The following is a 21,943-nucleotide window of genomic DNA, read 5'->3' on the forward strand; positions in this document are numbered from 1 at the left end:
ATGCACATAACTGCACCATTCCACTGCGCATTTTTTTCATATCGTATAAGTGGTTTCTTTAGCGACCGTAAATGCCTTCACTTCGATCTCAAAATAGGCTGGTTTTATATTTCTATTAAATATTTTAATATTTGCGCTGTATATATTCCTTTGTTGGATAATTACCTTGAAACGACATACAATGAGTTTGCTTTGCTTTGTCTCTTATTCCACAAATATGGTATATAAGCTTATATTAGTAAATAACTTTTTTCTATAATTTGCCGATGCATAGTTGTGCTGTGTTTAACACCATATTTTCTTAGGATAAATTCAAAACTATAAAAAAACTGAAATCTTTTTCTGATGTCATGTGATAAATCATTTATTGAATGGCTTGTCGGTCAATAGTAAATGCTACTGACCTCCAGTACTTTGAACTTTTGGTTTCAGTTTTTATTACTGATCGTTAAACCGTTCAGTAAGTGTACGGTATAAAATCTCTGGGGATGAAAATTATTGTCGCCTCTCAACTAGGATACGATACCGGAGTAAGTAATGAAAGTGTTCTGTGAACATATATTCTATTTTAAATAAATAAAATATAAATTTCAACATTAGAAAAAAGAAAACAGGTCTACACTGCTTTGTTAATCTGCTAAACTTGTCACTTGACCTTATTGTTACGTTCTAGCCAAACAAATAAATCATAGTACCATTGCGACTTTTAAAAAATCAAACAGTCGCATAACGTTTCTGTACAGCTGGCTGAATTAGGTTCATTTGTTGTTTTATAATTTTAGCAATGCAAATAAATTTACGCTGTCACTGCGTTTTATCTAGAAAGAAACACACTTAATGCAATTTCTGCGAATATCGATCCACTTTGTCCATTCATATCTTTAAAGACTAATTGGTCCTTTGACAGACGAAATGTTTAAATGCCCTGCCAAATTGGCATTACTTGAGGCTCAGACAGCAATGTTTATATAATAGAGGGGATAATCATTTATGAATCAATGGCAACAAAATTAGTAATGAATTATATTTTCATCCTTGGCAATTTTATATGCTAAGTTATTTATACATGCATTTTTGGGATGCTTTTAGAAATTATGGCCAATATTTGAAATCCATATTTTCATCATTAAATCAAAGGGGTCAGATGCCATGTATGTCATCTAACGAGCAGGCAGTAAATCATTCATTGGAGCTGATTTTGTAGAAAAAACCTGCTACATCTTCGAAGAAGCGGAGATGAATAGAAATAAGTTACTTGTTCATAGTGACACTATTTAAGTGCAATGCTTATTTTCTAATGTCTCTAAATCAAAGTAATCACTGGACACAAAGTATAGCAAATTATAATTTTCTGCTGTTAATATATTTAAAGACACTGCTGACGATCATTGGTCCCAAAGCAAAACTATCAAAACGAAACATATTCACTCTTTATTATTGTGTATATTGAGGTAAAATAAGTACTTTCTCTGACATTTATGTAATTGTGATAGACCAACTAAATCAACTTCTTCTAAGATCACAAGACATATTCATTTTTGTTGTAGAGGTATGCAAGTGGAGCATACAAAAACTGAATATATCAACAATTGTTTAACACTCGATGTCGTACCACTAACACGACTAGGCTATAAAAACTATCCGAATTTTGGGACATCATTGTCCAGTCCTTACTTTGATAAACCAGATCACTAATGCATGATATTGGATCAATTACTGTAACCCTCGAAACTTTCGCGAACACTATGTTTCGCTTTTTTTCGGCAAATGCTGTATTAAGAACGAATTCGTGACCATGCCACGTTATTTCAGTTTGCAAATCAGACTACTCGATAATATAGATAATTTATCAAAATGAACGATTTATGCAACACTCTACCTGATTGGACGAGAGTGTCTATTTGTTTCACTTTGCTGATTGTGCTACGCTGGGTGAAATATAGACAAATGACGCTGTTCACAGTTTTAAAGCTAAGTTTCGCTCAGTATATTTAGCAAGAATATTGATATATCTAGAAAAATGATAAGTTTAATAAATATGATAAACACCTGTTCAAATACCAACATATATCAGTTTACAGAAAGAGCTGATACGGTCTGCGTATCACATGAATAAGGGTGTGATTAGAGTCTTCTATGTAGAGAAATGCCTCCCAGACCGCTGCTGTAATTATTTGTCGTAGAATAAACGAAACAAAATTGCACATTAGATAACCTTTGTGAACATTTTAAAGAGGACCATTTAAACTGTTGTTAAGTGTGGTGTTTTATTTTGCTATTTGCAAAATGTTAGATAGATGATAGAATGACACTATGTGTAAACCTCATATACTTCTTGTCTTACTACAATTAGCCGACAATCTTTTTTAAAGATTGTTCTTGATTTTCACTCTCCTGATTGTGCAACGCTAAGTGAAATGTCAGACAAGGAGTGTTTAATGACGATGTTTATAGTTTTAAAGCTATGCTTCGCTCAGTATATTTAGCAAGAATACTGATATATCTAAAATGATAAGTAAGTTTAATAAATGTAATAGAAACCTGTTCAAATACCAATATGTATCAATTTACAGGGAGAGCTGAATACGGTCTACGTATCACATGAATGAGGGTGTGATTAGCCGATCGATTAATGTCTTCTAAGTAGAGAAGTGACTTCAAGACCACTGCTGTAATTATTCGACATAGAAAAAAAATCGAAACAATATTGCACCGTTACGAGACCTTTGTGAAAAATTAAAAGAGACCCATTTAAATTTTTTAAGTGTTGTTTAGTTTTGCTATTTTCAAAATGTTAGATAGATGATAGAATAACACAAATGATATGTAAACCTCATAAACTTATTGTCTTAATACAATTCGTCGACCATCTTTTTAAAAGATATTTCTTGTTTATAACAACAGGCGATTTAGGGGCTACAAAGATTCGCGGAATACCTCAGATGCCAAAGCACATAACAAAGAGTCGCAGGTAAAATTTCAGGTAAGACTGCAAATAAATTAAGCAAATATCTGGTTACTTTCTAGTTACACCTATCCTTAACATATTTTTCAATCTACTATACTTTGTGATCGTGAGTAAAATTCAAGTTCCAAAATATACCGTTGGTAACCGTGGATTAGGTGATTTTGGGTAAGAATTTTTTTGTTAGAAATTAGTGTCAAGGACAACATACTGCGCTGGATGTGCTTCCAACCTTGTGGAATACTCCTTGCTATTCATTTTTTTTCAGCAAATTTAAACGTTCTCAACTGATAACCAAGTAAAAAAAGCACCTCAACAATGACGTGACTAAAAACAATAAAAATTTATGAAAAGAAACAAAAACAAGTTAACTTCCAGTATGTTTTTCGGAAAAAGTGCAATATTACCACTTCAGTGATATAACTGTTAAATTCTTGTTACATGCGTTTGTCATAAATAACAAGAGCTGTTTGTAAAACGCGCATGTCCCCATCATAGGTTGTCCCATTTTCAGTCCCATGATAACTATGACCTAGACCTTTGTCCTACTACCCCGATCATGCCTCCTCCCCTCCCCCTAAAACAAACAAAAGAAAAAAGAAACAATAGTGGTCATCTACTTTATAAGCCCAATCGTGCTATCAAATTTGAAGATTCTGCATAGTTCTCGAGTAGAAACCGTATTAGATAAACAGGCCCCTGTAACCTTGACCTTTGACCCAAGAAACAATAGGGGCCATCTACTTCATAATCCAAATCATGCTAACAAGTCCGCAGATGCTAAGTCAAGTGGTTATTAAGTAACCTTGCAGAAATATGTTTCAATGTTCAGGTCCTTGTTACCTTTACCTTTGACCTATTGACCCCCATAATAATATGGGTCATTTACTCTATAAGACCAATCATGGTAGCAAGTTTGAACATTCTGTGTCAAGTGTAGACTCTTGTCGGTGGAATTATCTAAATACCTTATTCCTTGTAAATTGTTGCAGTGCTTTCTTAGACAAAATCTCTCTAAAAATTAATACGCTGTCTGGAATATTGGTGGTGTCAGCTTTTATATAATATAAATTTAATTATTCAAATAAACTGCTAAATACGTACTGTCAGTGACTAGATAAAAAATTCTCTGGTTAATACTCAATTTCCTGTAGCGAATTTTACAAAACTGGAGCAGATTAGATAAGAAAAAAATCAAACTGTGGAATGCATATCTCAAAAATAAAAAAAAAATTCTCAGAAATTAAAGGAATTTAGATCACCGATTTCTAGAAATAGACAAAATCTGGATATCTGATTTATGAACAATGAAATAACATGTGGTAGTCAATTTCTTTTTTGAAAAGTATGTACGTCCAAACGCATTGCATTTATTTTGAAAAGAATAACCTTAGTAATTATTACTATTATAACTATTATTATCATCTGTTATTACTATTATTAAGTCATTATCATAACATGGTTCAATTTGATTGTCAGGAAGCTATGCGTTATAAATTCTGCGATAAACAATGTTTAGACAATGAACAGACTCAATCAAACCGAGTCTACTATTATTCTGCTTCGTTGTATTATATGCTTTAACAGATTTTATTAACTATCACAACCGTGTCGCGGCTGTAAAATTGTTATACTTTCTGGTACTTTGGGATCATGGAGTTCATTCAATAGATGTGTAATAGAATTCCGCTTAAGCCGGTGCTATAGGACATAAGGGAGGTTGCACATTTAAAACTTCTCATGAACAGACTCAGTCAAACTGTGTGTACTATTAATCCGCTTGGTTACATTCTATGCTTCAAAGGGATCTTTAAACAGATTTTATTGTCGCGTTTATTCATAGACATAGACATAGACATAGACATAGACAACACTTTATTTCATCTCAAATCATATTGCATGATGTATGAGCGAAAAGTTGCTCTAAATACAATACAATTATACGTGACATGGTGTTATTAATTTCAATTCTAAAATATGCTAGGAAGTAGAATTACATTTTCACTGACTGAACTGTTTGGGGGGTAAGGGCACATCCACACTACAGCAAATAAGTATTTTACAGTACTGCGAATGTGTCTCTAGCCCATCCCAGTCCTACACGCAAAACAAATACCATTTTTATGATTATGATCTTTATGAAGCATTTCGGCAGCGGGAAAGGAAAACTATAACTTTTGAAACAGACTATATTTAACTAAGGTATTTTGTTTACAAATATATATACGTAAACTATCATGTCAGAATGCCGCATGACGTCCGGTCCATTACAATTTGAATGACTAAAGTTCAGTATAATTCTTTAAAATTATATTTTATTTAGCGTGTTGCAATGAAAATAAAGAAGACCTTCTTTTGTTTCATCGTCTGATTTACCACGGTCACCGTTCAAGTGATTAAATATCTAACCACAAGGGCCAACCCTCGTTGCATTGGTTATATAATTCAATATATCTCTAATACAAACACATATGTATTACAAAAGACAATTCAACGAGTTCAACAAAAATTCATTTCCCATCAAATCAAAAGGCTCATTAAAATGATAACACTGTTAATTCGATATTTAAGCATCAAGAAACAATCCATGAGGAGCTGTTTCATAAAGGAAATATATCTCAACGCACTTTTAATTGATCAATATTTACCAATAATTCATTGAGTAATACTTTGGCGGACCTTTTCCTATAACTAAACTAAGTACATTTTAAGTGTTGGAGTGTTACAGCAAACAACGTAATTATTTGAAGTATTATCGAAAGAAATCATATAAACAGATATTCCAACGCAATTTGCACAAGGAAATGGATGTTATATTTTTTTAGAACACTTATTCAATACAAGATATTTGCCATTGTGAAAAATTCTTCCTATCATATATTAAGATAAGACAATTTGTGATTAAATGAAACACTTCCATGTTCAGAGAATTGTATGGATTTCAATCAAATATTGACCTCCCAATTGCAGTCTACAATCGTCATTGATGGTTCAGCAGAAGCAATTTACGACAGTGTAAAATTTAATTCTTGAAACAAATGTATTTGTTTCATGATTCGTTTAAATTTTGCACTTTGAATCTTGATTTCTTATTGCATTTTGCACTTTGAATCTATCTGAATCAAAATCGGTTTTGCAGAGTAGGAAGAATGACACATAAAAACAACAAGAAAACTTGTGCAAAAAAATGATACAGAATTTGTTATATTGTAATGATACAAATTGATACTAGCCCATAGAAAAGCTGTGCTATTCGCCGAATATGATTCTGTGTTCAGAAAAACTTGAAACAAAATTTATTGTATGCAAGAAACGCAGTTACAGACAAATATTACTTTTTCGGCTCATGCGATATATTCGCTGGGCTTGCAACACAAGACAGCATGCCATGAACTCGTGGAAACCATCTAATGTATCTGTAAAACAGTGATCCGCCTAATAAAAGCTGTAAGAGGATCCTTTCGAAGCCAAGAATGCAACCAAGCAAAATAACAGCAGACTCGGTTTGACAGAGTTTGTCCCTCAGATGTAATGGAAAGTGCGTAACGAATCAAACACACCCCTTATGCCGACTAGCACCGGACGTATTGAATATACTTCATGATCCCAAAAGATCAATAAATATAACAACCAAGTACGGGAGACTTCACTGCACTTAGAGATTGCTAGGGTGCATGATCGGTTTTAGCACTTCTCATTACCGCTGTTGAACAGATCCCAGTCAAACCGAGTATGATATTATATTTCTTGTTGCATTCTTTACTTACAAAATTTCTTCTACAAGACTCTGTTATTATTTATTTACTTTTATTTTATACGCTTATGCAATTCCAAATAATAACTTTAACATGATACACTTTAGTAGTCACAAATATTCTAGAACGTGATGTTTTCAAGAAATGTTTGATTCGCAAATATTTTCACGTTTAAGATACATGTATGTGCAAAAAAGTTATCGGTTTAAGTTATTTCCACGCATTTTAACATGATACACTTTAGTAGTCACAAATATTCTAGAACGCGATGTTTTCAAGAAATGTTTGATTCGCAAATATTTTCACGTTTAAGATATGTGCAAAAAGGTTATCGGTTTAAGTTATTTCCACGCATTTATAATCTTATGTTGATACATTCGTCATGCATACTGTCATATTATGTAAGACAGCATAATAATTTGCGATATTTTATCTCTGTAATCTCTGGTAAACACAAGGATTATCCTCAGTTTCCTGGAAGAAGCTTTATTGCTATTAGGCATGACATGCATATTACATGGTCACATTTCCTTAAGATGCAGATAACTTCTAAAGCATTTGTTATATATTTGAATAACATAATGCATCCACTACCAATGGAGGTGGATCACATTTTAACAACATTTTATAACATTTTTAACTTTTCAAATATTATGCTTCTTGGTAAGACAATCAGGACAGAAAAACAAAAGTTGAAAGGTCCCGCAGTCTGGTCAGGATCCATGCTGTTCGCTTTCAAAGCCTATTGCAATTACAGAAACCGTTAGCGAACTGCATGGATCCTGACCAGCTTTTGACGCTGTCCAAGATACTAACACTGTACTTCTATATCTAATGTAAATATTGAAATGGAATCATTTTTGCCATTCAGTTTGGACATTGAGAAATAATTACTGAACACTTTTTATTGGATTATTATATACTTTCAAAACAGTCTTTTTTGCCAATAATTATAGGCAATTACAGTATGCATTTTTTTTTTACTTTTCAATATATATTTTGTTCCAATCTTGATACACTGTGAAAGTTTATTTATTGCTTTTATGAATGATTAATGTTATCAATTAAACCATGAATGAATAAAATTATAAGCAAACATAAAGGTAAAATTTCACAGTTTTTCCCATGAGTCAATTGAATGTTTTCGAACATTTCGTACAAATGCGTACATGTTTCATATTTTTACAATATTTACTCAACAAAACTATATAAAGATACACCAAACATATTTATCACTAAGATTGCTTGTCTGTGGCGGGTTTGTCTGCTTGTACCACAAATAGACACAATGTACTGTTGCACTGATCTTGTTACCTCTATGGCTTCAAATGCAGCTTATATAATTCGATGTATCTCTAATATTACACAGTTCTGTCTCCGTAAGTCAAACGGCTTATTTATAAAAAGAAAACAGTGTTTATTTGATATTAAAAGTCATGAGGCAGCCAGTGAGGAAATCATTCAAGAAGGAAATATCTCTCAACGCGCTTCTATATACTGATCAATATTTACCAATATTTCATTAAATAATACTTTGGCGGACCTATTCGTATAAGAAAACTAAATATTTTTTGAAACCTTAGAGTGTTACTTCAAGCAAAGTAATCATTTAAGAATAAAGCTTGTCCATTACGAAGTGTTATCGAAAGATATCATATATTAAACAAATAATCTAACGCAATTTTCTCAAGAAAATGGATGTTTTATCTTTCTAGAACACTTTTACAATATATGATTTTTGCCATTGTGAATAACTTCATCTCAGTATATATTAAGATAAGACAGTTTATAGTTAAACGAAACACTTTTGTGTTACGATTAGATTCTTGAAAGAATTCGTTTGATTTCAATCAAATATCGGCATCCAATTTGCATTCTACACTTGTAATTGGTGGTTCAGCTGAAACAATTTACGACAGTGTAAAATGTAATTATTAGAAGAAATGTTTTCGTTTCTTGATTTTCATTTTTGCAATTGGAATCTATCTAAATCAAAAACCGATCCCGTCGTTGCATAGTAGGAAGAAAGACACATAAATAACATGAACGTTTTTGCAAAAGAGCCAGATAGAATGCGTTGTTTTGCAATACATGATGCAGATTGATACAGGTCTGAAGAAATAAATCTGTGCTATCTGTTCAAAAACGAGACATTGCAACTATGATTATATACTAGTGTCTATGACCAGGTTTGTTAATTACACGTCTATGTCGTTACAGACATTACTACCACTCATTTCTCTTCTTACGTTGATACAATCGTCATGCGTACTGTCATATGATGTGAGACAGCAAAAGTATTTGCGATACTTTATCTCTCTATAATCTCCGGTAAGCGCAGGGATAATCTTCCGTTTCGTAGAAGAAGCTTTAATTCTGCTAATGGTTAAGACATACCAATTACGTGGTCACATTTCCTAAAAAAACAGATGAACTCAACATTTAAATTGTAACTGAACGTATACTGAAAATAGTATGCATCTACTGACAAAAATCGTCATTTAAACCACATTTTATGTCACTGACATTTCTAACTTTTCACATATAATGTTAGAGAGCTATTTAGGAAAGAAATACCCATGATACAGAGTTGTAGAAATTAGAAATGTGTGTTTCATTATTTGTATAACCTTTTGTAATTAGCCCCCTTTAATATGAATTGTTAAAAACCTTCAGTATATCTTTTCGTTTCAGCTACAGCTTGCATTTGACAGATGTTGGGATAGATCAACGATCTGAACTAAGGACATATTGTAAAACTGTGTGGAACTCCTGAATTCATTTATTTTCTATCTATCTTGGTTGCGAAACCAATATTGGCAAAGGGAAGTAATAATTTTTAACAACTAGACTAGCATTTCTAATAAACTTAGGCTAGATATATTTTTCAAAGCAAAAGTTTGACAAATGTTATACACTGCTTCTAAAATTCATAATATTCCTTATTATTTTGATACTTATCATGCTGACACAGTGAGGATAGGAGAATAACAGTTTAGAAAGAAGTCTAGTGAAAATCTAACATAATTTAAGCCCTCAGGGAACATATATATAACTGTAACTGATCAGTTATAAAAGTTTCAACAAATACATTACTAAAAACGAAATCTGAAAAACCCTCTTCAAATAATACGAATTTTTAAGTAGCAAATCAAATATAGGCAGCAAGGTTAAGAGAAATACTCGACATTATATACATGTACTTTTTTGACAGTATGTAACAGACACAAGCTTTAGATTAGAGACCCTTTCGGACGAATTTTTTTTTAAGTTTTAGCGTTTACTTTTCTTACGAAATTATAACACCGTTATGTTGTACTCTCTCTTCATACTGTCATGTACCACGAGAAACGAATAAAAATGGGTCACAATTCACCTCGGTTCTACAATTTTCTATAATGGTAACATAATAGCATATTTATTTAATGTAAATATTCGAATAGATTTTATGATTTATTTCAATTTGGAGAAGAACTTGCCGAATACGTTTTATGAAGTAATTTTAATATTGTACAAACATCTTGTTTACTGTTAATTAATATTAAGTAATTTTAATAATAGGATATTAATTGCAGTAGGCATATTTCTTGGTATTCCAGTCTTGATAGATTGTGATCCTATCAGTGAAAAGAAAGTTTATTTATAACTTGTATTAATGTTATCAATTAAAACGTGAATGAATGAAATAACAAGCAATTAAAAGGTATAATTATACCTGGAAAGTTCTTCGAATGAATCAAATTTTATGTCGGCCAATTCCATACTTAAAACAATATTGTCGAAAATAACGTATACATGTGTAAATTTTATTCTTTTGAGACATTTTCTCAAAGTACTAATAATCTATTGGACATTTCTTCTAGATACACAATATTTTATTTGAAATTATGATTTGACATTGTAACAACAGAATACGTCCCGTATGAAACGATATTTACAACAATCTGTTTCAAATTATTTATGGACGTTTAATATATGCAATAATTACTATACAATATCTAAGATTTTTCTGGTAGTAAAATACAGTTCAATTTCGTTAATGTGATTTATCTGCATATCTCAAGTCAGAATCATAATCTAATCTACCTAGGAAGTAATTCGTTTCGAACAGTTTCATATTATCATTAATTCGCAAAAAGTATGTTCTTTACTTTATAGTGGAAATATTCCGTTAGAAAGAAAAAAAAAACGTTTACAAAACTCAAAGATCTACAAAATTAAAACGTACGTATTATCATTAATCCGCAAAAGGTATATGTTCTTTTCCTTCTCCATTAAACAAATATAAAAATACAACACTCAAAAATGTACAAAACCAAATACGTACGTATTATCATTAATCCGCAAAAAGTATGTGTTCTTTCCTTTCTAGTGGAAATAAGCTATTCCGTTAGAACGAAAAAGCATTTACAAAACTCAAAGATCTACAAAACCAAATAACACGGCATAATATTATCCAACACACTGATTTTCTGAAATGCTAAGTCAGCTGTATCATTTTTAATATTTTCAGTATACTACAACAAATATTTTAACGTCCATCGCGGATTGATCTAATGATTACAGCACTTACATTGGCTTTCTGCTGTCTGTTCACCTATGTCTATTTGTATCACAAAATGGCATTAATGTAACGATGCATTAGCATCGTCTTTCTAAGAAGAAGCGGCGTAGAATTTTACATGCTAGCAAAACAAATTGTTTATAGTACCGTTGTGTAAAGAGATATCAAGTCAAACACATTTAGCTTTCTGTAAAGGGTGCTCAAATGCGTTCCTCTGTAACATTATATTCTAACAGAAGACATTTACATACCCTTGCCTAATTCAATCCAATAATCAAAGTACAAACATAAGCTTTCTGTGCAGCTGGCTAAACAAAAAAAAAAGAAAAAAAAAACAATAAACAACACAACATTTGTAATTTATACATTCTAGCAAAAGAAAAAAACTTCATTGTGTCATTGCGTAGAATTATAAACAAGCGAAAGGGTCTTCTGAGACTCTCATGATCACCAACTCAGTCTTGCGCAAGGCATTGGACAGACACACCATTTCAACATTCTAACAAGTGTCGTCATTGTTTTGATAGAATAAATTTCCTAATTATGGTATAATATATAATGGTCTTTATGGAGTTTATTCAATGAAGATATATAATAGGATCTCGCCGCTTATACAGTGCTGCAAGGGGTGGGGGAAGGGGCGTAATTGGTGTTGCACATTTTATTATATCTCCGGAACAGACTTTATCAAAAAGAATAACTGGAAAAAGAACACGTTTGCAATTATTTTGTTTGGCTGCGTTCTCATTCTTTACAAATGATCATATTCTAGATTTTGGTGAAATGATTTTAGTTTGGCTTTTAATCAGTATGCAGTAAAGAATTTCTTATAATATCAAAATTACGTAAAATGTTAATGTATTGACATAATCACCGTGTTTTGGGGGTACTGTTACGCACTTTTCCGATCACGAGTAAGGCAATCGAAGATGTTTTGTCAGCTTCCACAATTATCTTAATTAAATTACAAGGAAATAAAACTATCTAGGAACAAATAGTTGTTTTATTGTTATAATATTTTGCCCTATGAATAGTGGTATCGATTCTATCTGAATTTGAATTATAATTTCAAATAAAAAGATTCAAATCTTGACTGCCTTCATTCTACATTGTAGCTGAAACAAGTATTGTTATGTTGTCCCGATTTAACCTTGTTCTGTGGTTACATTTTATAACACTATAGAATTTCATGATATTCGTATCTAACATATCTCAAACAGAACTTAACAGTAAATGATACTAGATTAATTGCATTTATTCTGTGATTCCAAGAAGCTTTTTTCAGGTATGCTGAACAAAATATACAGAATGTGTTAAGCAAATTGTTACAATAACCTGTCTACAGTTAATTCTATGTATAATGAAAACTTTCAAGATAGTTGCTATGCAACGCCCGTGAAATTAACTGATGAAAATAAATAAAATGTCCAACTTCTGATCATTTAAATGCAACAAATCTAAGCATACCATACTAATTAAAAATGAAAGGATTAAATCTATCATGTTTGGTTGCGTCATATATTTCAAAGGGATGCTCTTATAGATTAATTTCATTTAACAAAACTTATCACAAAAGGTAAGAATATGTAAGGGACTATGTTTTTATGTACTAATTTGCAAAATAATTTCATCTAACATCATGTTTATCATAAATATGTTTTGCTGATGACACAATAACTGTTCATATGTTCATTAAAGAAAACTATGCTAACTGTACTCTTGATGTGGAACATTTACTTTATTCAGTCATACTTTTACACTTTGTGACCAGACGTAATTAAATAGCAGTAATTGTTGTTGCCTAACAGTGCAAATTATTCCGCACTGCAGTGAAAGAAACCTAAGTCAATTAAAGGATGCGACCATTATTCGCTTTCCGAGGAGTACGATAATTTTTGTAATATATTAGGTGCGATTCAAAACCACATTGCCTATAGACAGAGAGAATATAAATTATTTTCAATGGTCTTGGCTAAATTATACCCATTTCACCCGCACAATAGTACGTGCATTGTGTTAAGACGTCAAAATATCATAACTTAAAAATGTATATGTTGAAAAAAATATAAACATTTTCTTTGAAATTTCTATGTATTCTACATCGGTGTATTTAACTTATTTGTATATATTGGATCGTATACTTTTATTTTGATTAGGTATTTAGTGTATATACATCTACATTTTTATTGAAATACATTTTGGAAAGAATTTCCGTCATATTTTTTCACTCAAGTGTAATTCCGTATCAGTGTGTGTACCATATAGTGGTGTCAGATATATACTTATATATGTTATTTACAGTGACCATAGAAAACCTTTCTGGCAGTACTCACGTTTTTACAAAACTGTAACCTATGAAAAGAAAACAACTGTGGAATGCATATCTGTAAAACAAACATCAAAACATTTTATGTTAGAAATTGAAGTAGTATAGTTATAGATTTTCCAGAGACAAGCTATGTCTAATATTTTCAAAACTGAGTGAGTTTAAATCAGAATTATGAGTATATTACATGCTATTTAAAATCTATGATGGCTAATTGCAATAAATTTTTTTCGGATAACCTTAGTATTTACTGTGAATGAAAACATCTTACTTAACTGTGTTTTAGCTGCTGTTGCTAAACCACTTATAAAATACTGTAGCTATTGCTCACTCGTTGAAAGATATTTCGATGTTATACTGAAACAGACAAATGTCCTCTGTAACAATGGAAATCTATAGTTATAGACGACGTGAAAAACTTCTGGCTTTGAAATAATTTTCTTGTTGAGAACAGCAATTGTTTTAAAATGAATAAAGATTAATTTTTGTTATCGAACATTTAGTATTTTATAGGAAATAATGGAAAATGCAACACCACTCCTTTCTTTCAATGTTTGAAATGACTATCCTACTGTAAACTAGACATACAAAATAAACTTAAAAAATGCTAAATTCATGTTACATAAAAGTTTTGTATCTGAACAATTTTACCAATCAAGAAAGACTCAACCAGTTTTATAATATATAAACTACTTTTTACTTTTCAGAAAGGCATAAGTTTAACTCGATACCTATTTTATATAAGCGCCTGTTTTTAATTGAAATTCTGTCTGACGTTATTATTTGGCTTTTGACAGTTCTGACGAGCGAGAAGTTGCTCTCTGGTAACACTGTTCTCTAGCCCCCCAATATTACAACCTATAATGATCATTTTGCCATAAATATTGTCATATTATGTAAATTTGAAACTATCTGGCGCCAATTTGCTCAAGATAATCATACATAAACACAAGTTTATCCTTTCGTTTTGTTCTGTTTTGGGTTTAACGTCACATTGACGGAATTGCATGTTAGGTCATTTGGCGACTTCCCAGCTGTTGATGTTTGAGGAAGACCCTAGGTATACATCTGTCCATTATTTCATCACGTTTGGGCAACCATACTTCCATAAGCAACACGGATGGCTGTCTCGCAAGAAAAGATAATCTTCTGCTTCGTGGACACAAAACTTCAACAATTATGTTCTCGGTATTTTTCTAAGATTTTAAAGAAATTTATACAATAATTTAAGCGACATTATAATAACAATAATAATAATAATAATAATAATAATAATAATAATGATAATGATAATGATAATGATAATAATAATATAAAATGTTTATTTAATGAAGGTATACATAACATGAAAATGAAACGTATACTTAATTTCAGTTAGGCTTTCAGTTAACAACAACAACAATACACATGTATACAAACATTTACAATTTTACAAATCCTATATATGTAAGGTAGTATCAATGATCAATGTATCCAAAAAAAAAAAAAAGAAACTTCCGGACAAATCAAATTCTGCTACTCATTCTTCCTATTTTTACCACTGTTCATAATTTTGCTTCTTTTCCACCATCAAACCAAAATACAAGCGATTTGTTTAGAAACGAGTATATTATAACAGAAAACGCATTTACAAAGAGAAAACAGTAACAAGTATTCCTTTCTTACTTGACTTCATTGGTATTTTCAATGTTCTAACGAAATTGACAACTGCTCTGTGGTTATAGATATTATAGATATTACGTCCACTCATATCTCATTTAACGTTGATAATTTCGTTATAAATATCATCAGAGAACTAAACTGTTGCCATTTTCTCTAAAAAATCACGAAAGAACGTAGCTAATCGTTTCTTTGATTGACAGACACAGGAAGTTGCTATAGTTAATAACATACACTTATGACTTAGGGACTCTAAATGAACATTACAAAAGCTCCGTTTTTTCTAGACACGGGAGTATTAGCAGATATATGAGCCGTGCCATGAGAAAACCAACATAGTGGGTTTGCGACCAGCATGGATCCAGACCAGCCTGCGCATCTGTGCAGTCTGGTCAGGCTCCATGCTGTTCGCTTTTAAAGCCTACTGGAATTGGAGAAACTGTTAGCGAACAGCATGGATCCTGACCAGACTGCGCGGATGCGCAGGCTGGTCTGGATCCTTGCTGGTCGCAAACCCACTATGTTGGTTTTCTCATGGCACGGCTCAATTATCTGCTGTGTGTGTTCAAATGGATTCGACTGTTTCTTTTTTTTTCATTTCCATTTTGGCAAGAAGAAGTACTGTAAGAATTGTGAAGTGTATACAACATTTTTGTCTGTTATAAGCAGCAGGTTTATGGAGTGTGTACACGTATTTTTCTATAGTTTCTATTATATACTTTATTCCAATCGTGAAGCAGTTAGTGACTAAACTTTTCTTTTCAAGTTCATGTTAACAAGTCTATTTATGACTAAATTAAACATGCATACACGCACGCATGGATGCACGCACACACACACTTACTGAAAGTGTATGAACGTTCTGACTACAGGGTAAATGTACGACTAATCAATATACTACTGAGATGCAGGACATGACCTGAAGTACACGGATGTACTGAACATTTCTTCTGTCTCGGTAATGGACACAAGTACCATTTGACATTTAAAGTAAATATCGTATATCACACTAAGCTCATAGAGATTTACACGTCAGGTAATGGAACACACTTCTGTCTCTCTTTTTTCTTCTTAGGTAATGTAAAGTGAGGAAATATCAAATTCAAAATAATGCTTTGACATTGGTAACACAGAATCTGCTTATATAGCATTATTTACAACTATTTTAAGGATGTCTCAAATTTACCAGAACAACCCATAGGCTACAGTATTAAAGTTTTTCTGAGGTATGAGGTACTATAAACATAAGTTTAAAGGTTCATGTGCATTTCTGAAGTAAATATTTTGTTACTGACGTACAAAGACATTTGTTTCGCGTTTTTCATTTTCATCATTGATCCGGAAAAGAATGTGTTATTTTCATTTCAGAGGAAATGTTAATAATATGAGAAGGAAAACATCGCTAAAGTCTTACAAATCGTCAAAGATCTACAAAGGAAACAACTGAAACGTATCATTGTTTTACTTTACCTAGTAATCAAAACACTCACACTGCCTTCCTGAGAAGCGCAATCAACAATTCCATTATACTGAAACGAATAATTTGAATGTTGTGACTGTTGTGTTGGGTAACAGACGCGTATATTGGCTGAACTGGAAAAAAACGCATATCCAACAGATGACCGAGTATTGCAGTGGCAATGGCAATACAGAAATCCCCTACCGGTGGAAGATTTTGTTAGTGCTCGTCCTTTCTGGTGGCAACAGTGTTAGGACTAGAAATGCTTCAAGGCATTTAGGAGCTAAGAAACGAAAACTATTTTAACTTAAATTTCATTACAAGCATAGATCATGTTCGCGACACATTGTCTCATCAACAGTGACCTCGACCTTTGACCAACAACCATGGGGAACATTTCTCTGTTGTAATAAAAATCCGTCAATGCATATAAATGTACGGGGCAGAAACAAATATTTACTTGACCTTAATAGTAACTTTGACCTTTAACCGACAAGCATAGATCATGTGATGACACATTGTCTCATCATGGGGAACGTTTATGTGTAGCACTAAGATAATCCATGAATGCATATAAAAGTTATGGAGCGAAAACTATATTTACTTGACCTTCTATAGTGACCTTGACCTTTGACCTACAAGCAAAAGTCATGTATCTGCATAATCTAAATATTGCTCACTATTTACATACAAAGTTTATGAATCAAGCTTGAATACATTTTGAGTAATTGAAGGATCCAGATTTGCAAACGGACAGACGAACGGACGGACGTAGGTTATTCATATATTCCCCCCCCCCCCCCCGGTGTACTAATAAGCAAAATACAATTACTAGCTTTCTGAATAGCTCAGCAATGTCCTGTGTATATTTATATCTTAGAAATGCAAACATGCGTAACTTGATCCTTTAATAGATATACAGCTGAACTTCCTTCGCGCAAACTCGGATAATTTGAACACCATCCTTCGCTCGAACTTATCGTCCGGTCCTGGCAAAATCCTTATAAATGTATATTGTTTGTCTCGGGAAAATTCGAACACCAGACAGAGAGGCGTCACACCATTCCTCGAACAGACAAGATGTGTGCCAAATATGTGCATCAACAAACTCATGTCAGAATGTCGCCATTCTTTAAAAAAAAAACATTAATTGACGTGTTTACAAGTGCGTATTTTACTACATATATGTTGTATACAAATGTTCCACTAATATTACTCTTCATATTTGAAAGATATAACAACGGATTCGGTATACACATGCTAGTAGTCGAGTAACCAGGTTCAAAGTTAGGTGTAATGACAAAAAAAAATCTAAATGGCTCCAACTACCGATAACTCGAACAAATCTTGACGGTCCCGGCGAGTTCGAGCAAAGGAAGTGAACTGTGAAAGAAAAGTGCTTGAAATTTTGAATTCAAGGAAAACATATACGTATCAATATGTAAATTTATCCTGTGATCAAAATACAAACATGAGCTTTCTGAGCAGCTGGTTTAACAATGTCCATTTGTAATTTTTACATTTTAGCAAAACAAAATCCTTGACGGCACTAATGTGTAATTATATATAAGAGTGATACTACTGAAATGGAATTTCTGAGAAATTCTCTCCGAGCGAGGCATTAATTAATCAACGTCTTACAGAGTGGATGCTCCAACAGCAATGTTTAGTGTATAAGTGGGCTGATTATTTATTAATAAATGGCAACAATTAGCAAACAATCAGGTACAACAAATTTTGTATAAGAGCGATGTCCAGATATATAGCAAATGATGTGATTAATGACTTGTACCTACATTTCATTGAATACTTGTATAAGTTGTGGTTTGTATGATTAACGGTTTGTATGATTTGTGGTTTGTATTTATGGTTTTTATATATAAAAGGATATATCGGACCTGAGAGTCGCCTCGCCATTGAGCAGTCGGGGATTCAAGGACCTGGGGTTGAATTAGTGACTAGCTTGTTTGATCTTTGCCTGGGCACAGAATAGGCTGGAGAAATGTGTACAAAGAATCAATTTTTCATACTTATGACCATGTTAATTTTAACAAATCAAAGTCATTACTGAACACGCAGTGTTTAGTATCACATTTCAATGAAGTGCTTGATCAACAAGAAATTATAACTGAAATGTATCCATTCCATAGTATATCTGAATGGAAGCTTAATAAGTCCTGCTTGTGACAAATGTGTTAAAATACGTCATCTAGTTCATTTTCCAATGAAATCGACAAATTTAATTATCAATTTGACGCCGATACTGATGTGCCGTCTTAAGATTTATTGCGACATGTTGGTACAAACAAAATAATAAATACTAAATATGCATGCGACAGAAAGACATGGAAAAGCTAAATACAAAAGACTGAACGATTAAGGTTTACATTGAATTTAGACACTTAACAATACAGAATAAATCATTTTTGAAATAAAAATGCAATTTTTAAGTGACAAATATATTTTCACAAATTACATGATTCCAGAAGATACAGTTTATTTGAATACCTGATTTTTTGGGGAAAAAATTGACGCCTTTGATACTATAAACCATCAAAGAGAGAATGATGTTGGGATACCTTAATCTAAAGTTTTGCAATGTTTCATAATCTGACATATTTATAACCCCGAATAAACGTGGAACAATAGACAGATATATGTATTTCATAAAAAGCGTTATATACGTCTATAACATACGTTATTTTTACAGTAATTTAAGACTAAATTAACTGTCTGTTACTTATTTTCTTTCGGGTTTACTCACTGGCACCAGACTAGAAAAAAAAACTGTACGTGTTAAAGCCTACCTACGTATACTATAAGAAACATGGTTGTGAACGGGAAAATATACTAACCCATTTCAGTTGCGCATTTCTCACCTAAAACGGTCAGTTCGGTAAATGGGTACTATGCATATTGAACAAGTGGTAATTTATCTTCCATCGTGCACCAGTCACATTGTCGCAATATACACTCCGCATATTCTATGCTTTCGTCAAAGTTACAGAAAAAAATGGATTAACTTCCCTTATGAACTTCCGGTCGGTGGGTATACTGAACCAAACTCAAGTATTTTGCTAACTGCAAAAATCATTCATACAACTTGTTATAATGCTATTCTCGTAGTAAAAGTAAATTATTGTATTATCTTTGTACAACTGAACCATCTTGTGAAATGGACATATTAATGTAAATATTTATATTTCTAAATTTTTATCGTTATAATGTTTTAAAACTCAACATGTTAAAAGTCTGGCGGGAGGTAACTTAAAAATCAAAAAGTCTAAATTATATTTTGTTTTATTCAAATTAAATACAGACTTTCATTTTGATTGGTTTGTTGTTTTCTATTCATCTAAATTCTGTTCTTATAAACTTCTTTATGTATCAAAGTTTTTTTTACCCAAGCGTCAAATGTAAGGTATTTTATTACCTAAAGGAGTATGTAATTTCAGCCGCATGAAAAACATTTTCATTGAATGTTGGTTCCAGTCTTATTCTATGCATTTGATGTTGCATAACAGACTTAATCTGACATGAAATATCTCCCATTTCTTGCAAGTAAGATAATACAAATTCAGGGCAATATGAAACTGTAAAGCCTTTCGCTTCGTTAAGCAGACAGAAAATGGAAAATATATCACGGCAAAAGACCTTGATTTGAAATGATTACATGTAATGCACCATTAGGTTCGCCCAGTAATTTATGATAACAGAGTAGCTGCTGTTGTAATTATATTTATATATTTATATTTATACCTCAATTTAATTCTACATGCAAAATTCCTTTATGAATAATGTGTGATATTTGTACTTTTTTCAAGAAGGAAAAGTCGAAACTTTTAATAAATATGAATAGTTCGACGATGACAGTCAGCTTTAGTTAAATATATATCATTTTCAGTTAAGTTAGCCACTAGATGGGATAAAGTCAGAGACTTGATGCACTTTTCTGGATATTACCCACTTTCCAGTAGCGAGTGGTACTAGTTTTAACCTGGCGAAGATGAGATAAATAAACAAACCTAAATAAATATTAAAAAAAATTCGGAAATCTTCTGTTACATATTGGAGAAATTTAGATCAGTAATTTTAGAGATAGGCTTTCCGGATATCTGAGTTTGAAGTCATCAATTGGAATGATATGTACTTGCATAGTCTAACTCATGAGATAATTATCTCTTTCATTTCAGTACAGACTTGGCTAATGTGCAATCCATCCATATCCAAATCCGGCGTAATGGTTAGTGATTCGAAGTCAAACACCAGTAAAATTAATACAAAATGATAAATACGTAAACATTTTTGAATTTGTTAAAGGTTATATATCTATCTTGTGAACTGTTATTTTAAGGTACTTTCATAAAATCCTCAGACAAACAGATATTAAATACGCTAATCATATGTTGTTAAAAGTAAAACGTGAACACAGGCCCTGAGTAATTGTCGAATAAATCAATATACATGTATATTATTTAAAAACAAAACTGGTGACAGCACTGTTCTTTCCTTTGCTTGTTGCTTTGGTTTTACGGCGCATCAACACAATACAGCATTTAGTGGACTGCACATTTCATTTACATCGAAATTAAAATATGAGTTATGGAATCATTTTTTTAACATTTGCTGGATTCAAGAGATACAACTATTAGTAATATCGTTCCGTATTTTATATATAAATTGTTCTAGAAGCACATCGGGCATTTGTTATTTTTAGAAAACTACAACCATGTAATATGTTATGCCAGTATAAATTATTTCTTACTCAGAGACTTCAAGATAAGATAGATGATGAATAAATAGAATAGCTTATTAAAACACTTGTGTTAAAATCAGATCCTTGAAAATGATACTCTGTTTTACAATTATCAAACATAAGTTTCTAATTTACATTTTACATTAATAACGTTTGGTTCAGCTGAAATAAGATACGGGTCTAACTCTTACAAAAATGTTTCGATTTTGCATATGGAATCTATGTAGACCAGACTGTCTGTTATTTTACAGCGTAGGCAGAATAACAGTCGAAAATGTAAGACTTTGCAAAACATCGGAATAGATTGCTTTGTTTTGCAATTATACAACATATAGATTGATATTGGCCCGAAGAAAATCTGTACAATTCACCAAATTATGTAAGTCACTGCAATTAAAATCGCGCTTAAAAATATTACATCACTATGACTGACAGCTAGTTAATTTTGATTAGTGCAAG

At 32.0% G+C, this 21,943-nt stretch overlaps 1 protein-coding gene across 4 annotated transcripts in view; it reads right to left on the minus strand.

The window, feature by feature from the left end:
• Window positions 1-21,943, minus strand: part of LOC123536056 (uncharacterized) — a 188,069-nt gene that overhangs the window by 37,630 nt on the left and 128,496 nt on the right. Inside the window, exon 1 of one of the 4 annotated variants that reach the window (XM_045318844.2) lies at window positions 11,048-11,331. The exons of the other annotated variants lie outside the window; for them this stretch is intronic. The gene's annotated coding sequence lies outside the window, so the exon portion shown is untranslated. Of the gene's footprint in view, window positions 1-11,047; window positions 11,332-21,943 lie in introns of those variants that run through there. 4 annotated transcript variants of the gene reach the window in all.

The sequence above is a fragment of the Mercenaria mercenaria genome, chromosome 17 (genome assembly GCF_021730395.1).
Source record: "Mercenaria mercenaria strain notata chromosome 17, MADL_Memer_1, whole genome shotgun sequence".
In the NCBI taxonomy this organism is placed as follows: domain Eukaryota; kingdom Metazoa; phylum Mollusca; class Bivalvia; order Venerida; family Veneridae; genus Mercenaria; species Mercenaria mercenaria.